Raw genomic sequence first — 4,434 nt, forward strand, 5'->3', positions numbered from 1 at the left:
TCTTTGGGGTATATTCCCAGTAGTGGAATTTCTGGGTCAAATGGTATCTCTATTTGCAACTTTTTGAGAAAGCACCATACCGCCTTCCACAGTGGTTGTGTTATGCCCCAAACGCAAGAATAAGTACCACTCAAAGTCTCTAATTTTGGATTTGAGAGCTTTATTCACTGGCCGGCTGGGGCTAACTGCCTCTCCCAGCAAGCGGAGAACGGTCGCCTCCGCCGATTTTATTACAAAGCTTATATACCCCTTTACAAGCATGCATCTCTCAGGAAGGTGACAACATCAGTAACTGGAAGCCTTGTCTTTGATGTTGAACAAAGAAAGGAGGCCATATGGTTTTATACATAGGCTGGCATCGAGAGTGACTGATGAGAACCTTAACTTTGATACATTGATCAAAGAAAGAAGACTATAGATTCTTACAGCCACATGTTTTTCAGTAAGTGTACCGGAGCAGAGGAGGTTGAATGAGGGGTTAAAAAAATCAGTCCCCGGAGGCCTGAGGATGACCATTTACCTCCTGGAGTGGCCTTCAGTGCACAGGACAAATTAGTTTCCCAGGGAGGGTTGAATTAGCTCCCAGAGATGGTCTCCAGTACACAGGAATGGGGGGTTTAAGCAAATAGAAGATACTTTTAGGCTATACTGATAAGGTTACACAAAGAGGTTTAGTTGTTATTGTTGTTATGTGCTGTCGAGTCGCCTGCGACTCATAGCGACCCTATGTACAGCAGCCCTAAACTCTGCTCTGTCCTGTGCCAATCGCACTGTCTCCAACACTTCCATCCCGATTATCCCAGTCACTGAACCAATCCACCTCATAGAGGGCCTTCCTCTCCTGCGCCGTCCCTCCACCCTCCCAAGCATGATGTCCTTCTCTAAGGACTGGTCTCTCCTCACAACATGTCCAAAGTATGTTAGACGGAGCCCCAGAAGAGGTTTAGATATTCCAGAAATATATTTCCTAACAAAAAACCTAACAGATAGTAGTTATACAGAAAAATTTACAGAATTACACAAACACAGTTATGCAGAGAGACTTATAAGACTTATGCAGTGGGTTTTTTTTCTTTTTTTGCAGTGGGGTTTTGGTCTCTCATTTGCACCATTTTACACTCCCACCAACAGTGAATAAGGGTTCCAGTTTCTCCACAACCTCGCCAGCATTTGTTGCTTGCTGTTCTGTTAAATTTTGCTATTCTGACTGGGGTGAGATGATATCTCATAGTTGTTTAGTCTCTTTGGTCTTTATATGGCTGCCTTTTCCCTCCTGTCTAGTCTCAGCTCATTACCTCAGAGAGGCCCCCTGGAACCCTCGTATGGAAGACGTGTTCCATCTCTCCACATCTCCTTGGTACCTTGCTTATTCCGTCTGAAGCCTCCTGGCCGATTATTCCTTCTAAGGAATGTGGGTTCCTGAAAAGCAGGGATTGTGCCTTGTTCTCCAGGAAATGTAGATGTTGTTCTTGTGTGCCATCAAGTTGGAACTGAATAGCTGACGCACCAGCGGGTTTTCAGACGCAGGAAATCACATGGGAGGAGGTTTCCCATCCTTCTCCCACGGAGCAGCTGGTGGATTCAAACTGCATGCCTTTGGTATTACAGTGCAGCTTCTTCCTCTTTTGTTTTAATTGTGATTTTAATGAAAGTTTACAGAAAAGTTAGATTTTTATTCATTCATGGCTGCACCTTCCCCCCTCCCTTCACCCTTCCCCAGTTCACTTTTTTTTAAAAAAATATTTATTCACTGTTGCACAATTACCTCCCTGCCCCTCAGTCCTTTTTGCAATATATTTCCTATTCTGGGCTGTTGTCTTACAGATAATGCCTAATCATATATTCCTTTTAAACAGTTATTTCCCTCATCTGTTCCAATGGAATGCTCATTATCTATACACTCTTATCCTAATCTCGTCCTAACCCCCCATGTCTGGCCTTCTTTATAACAGTGGTGCTATGCAGTATTTGTCCTTTCGTGACTGAGATATTTCACTCAGCATAATGTCCTGCAGGGTCACCCGTATTGTGTAATATTTTATGAGTTCATTAGTTTTCAGTACTGTGTAGTATTCCATGGTATGAATATACTATAATTTTTCTATCCCTTCGTTTGTTGATGGGCACTTGGGTTGCTTCCATATCTTTGCTATTGTAAATAACACAGCTGTGAACATGAGTGTGCATTTATCGGTTTGGATGGCAGTTCTGGTTTCTTTAGGGTATATTCCCAGTATTGGAATTGTTGGATCAAATATTTCTATTTCCAACTTTTTGAGAAAGTGCCATAGTGCCTTCCGTAGTGGTTGTACAAGTTTTCATTCCCACCAGCAGCGAATAAGGGTTCCAAGGACGGCGGCCGTGGTGGTGGCTTTCTGGCAGCTCAGGACTGAAGTGCAAGTAATAAAGTCACCATGATTCTCCAGAGGCTCTTCAAATTTTCCTCTGTCATTTGGTCAGTGGTCTCAGTTTATGTGCAGAGGAACATTGGTGTTACAGCAGTGGCATTTAATAAAGATCTTGATCCCATACAGAAACTTTTTTGTGGACAAGATTAGAGAATACAAATCTAAACGACAAAAAAAAAAAAAAAATCTAAACGACAGACATCTGGAGGACCTATTGATGTTGGCCCAGAATATCAACAAGATTTGGAGAAGGAGCTTTTTAAGCTTAAGCAAATGTATGGTAAAGCAGCCGTGAATACCTTCCTTACCTCCAAATTTGAAGATCCTAAATTTGAACCTGTTGAAAAGACCCAGTTCTGAAGCATTATGTAAAATTAGTCTGGCAATTCGTTATGGATTGACTGTATAATTAAAAGTAGTATCAGAATAAACATATTATTTCACACAAAAAAAAAATTAAAAATAAGGTTCCAGTTTCTCCACAACCTCTCCAGCATTTGTTGTTTGCTGCCCTGCTGAACTTTACCATTTGTTGCTGGGCCACGCAGCTTCTTAACACGAAGCTACCACCTACTATATTACTGACACCTCTTTCCCAAAAGGAACAACCCAAACCCAGTAGATTCCAGCTCATGGTGACCCTGTGTGTGTTGGGATGAACTGTGCTCCGCAGGGATCCTCTGGCTGTCATCTTGCAGTATTAGCTCGCCAGGCCTTTCTTTCACTTGCCATCGGGTGGATCCCAACCACCAACTTGAGTGGGTGGAAGCAGTTTACGTCACTTAGTGAACTTGCCTGGGATATTTGTTGTTGTATTTAGGTGCTGTTGAGTCTGTTCTCACCCACAAGGCAGAGTAGAACTGTTGCACAGTCTTTATGGCTGGGATTGGATGCCCCCAACATCCTTATAACTGGAAATGACTTCACTGTATTCATAAGGGTCACTATGAGCCATTGCCAACTCAACAGGACCTAACAACGAATCTTCATAGAAAAAAGCGTTGGTGTTGTAGCATGTAAAATGGTGCCTGCTAATCCAAATGTCAGCAGTTTGAATCCATCAGCTGCTTCTATGGAGAAAGATGGGTAATCTCTTCCAGTAAAGTTTTACAGCCTTAGAAACCCACCAGAGCATGGCAGTTGGTTGGAATTCACTGGAGAACAGTGGGCTGTCTTTATGGAAGCACATTTCAAGATGTTCCCCCTCCCCCGCCGCGCCGAGGAGCTGCTGGCTAGGTCTGAACATCCAATCATTTGGTTAAGAGTATCTTGGAGGAAAAAAATAACTCAACAGTTAAAGTTGTCATTATAGGTAGGTGCCATCACATACAACTCATCACAACCCTATGAACAACAGGTCTGAACCCTATCCCATCCTGTGCCATCCTCACTATCTCAGACACTTGAGTCCAATGCTGCAGTCACTGGGTCAATTCACCTGATTGAGGGTCTTCCTCTCTTTCGCCGTCCCTCCTCCTTCCTAAGCTTGATGTCCTTCTCCAAGGAATAACCTGTCCTTGCAACATGCCCAAAGTATGTGAGACAAAGCTTTATTGTCTTTGTCTCCAAGGAGCTCTCAGGCTGCACCTTCTTCAAGATGTAACTGTTCTTTTGGCCTTCCACGGAATAGTCAGTACTCTTCTCCAACACCGCAGCTCAAAGGCATCAATTCTTCTGTCATCCTTGTTCATTGTCCAGCTCTCAGTGATTGAAAAGACCATGTCCTGAAGCAGCCACACCTTAGTCCTCTAACTAACATCATTGCTCCTCAATAATTTGGAGAGGTCCCTGATTGCAGGCTTTCCCAGTGCAATACATCTCCTGATCTCATGACAGCTGGTACCAATTGTATTGATTGTGGGTCCAAAAAAGATGAAATAATTGACCATTTAAATGTTTTCCCCTTTAAATCTCTTTTCCATTAGGGAGCTCTGGTGGCCTAATGGCAAGAAGCTGCACTGCAATCCCAGAGATACATGGTTCAAATCCACCAGATGTTCTGCTGGAGAAGGAGGGACAATCTCCT

At 43.2% G+C, this 4,434-nt stretch overlaps 1 pseudogene; it reads left to right on the plus strand.

Annotated features, from left to right (window-relative positions):
* The first annotated feature begins 2,414 nt into the window (after positions 1–2,414).
* Positions 2,415–2,768, plus strand: LOC102866096 (annotated as a pseudogene).
* Positions 2,769–4,434: the final 1,666 nt, after the last annotated feature.

This window comes from Elephantulus edwardii, unplaced genomic scaffold (assembly GCF_000299155.1).
Source record: "Elephantulus edwardii isolate Elephantulus edwardi_28Jun2011 unplaced genomic scaffold, EleEdw1.0 scaffold00117, whole genome shotgun sequence".
NCBI classification, from domain to species: domain Eukaryota; kingdom Metazoa; phylum Chordata; class Mammalia; order Macroscelidea; family Macroscelididae; genus Elephantulus; species Elephantulus edwardii.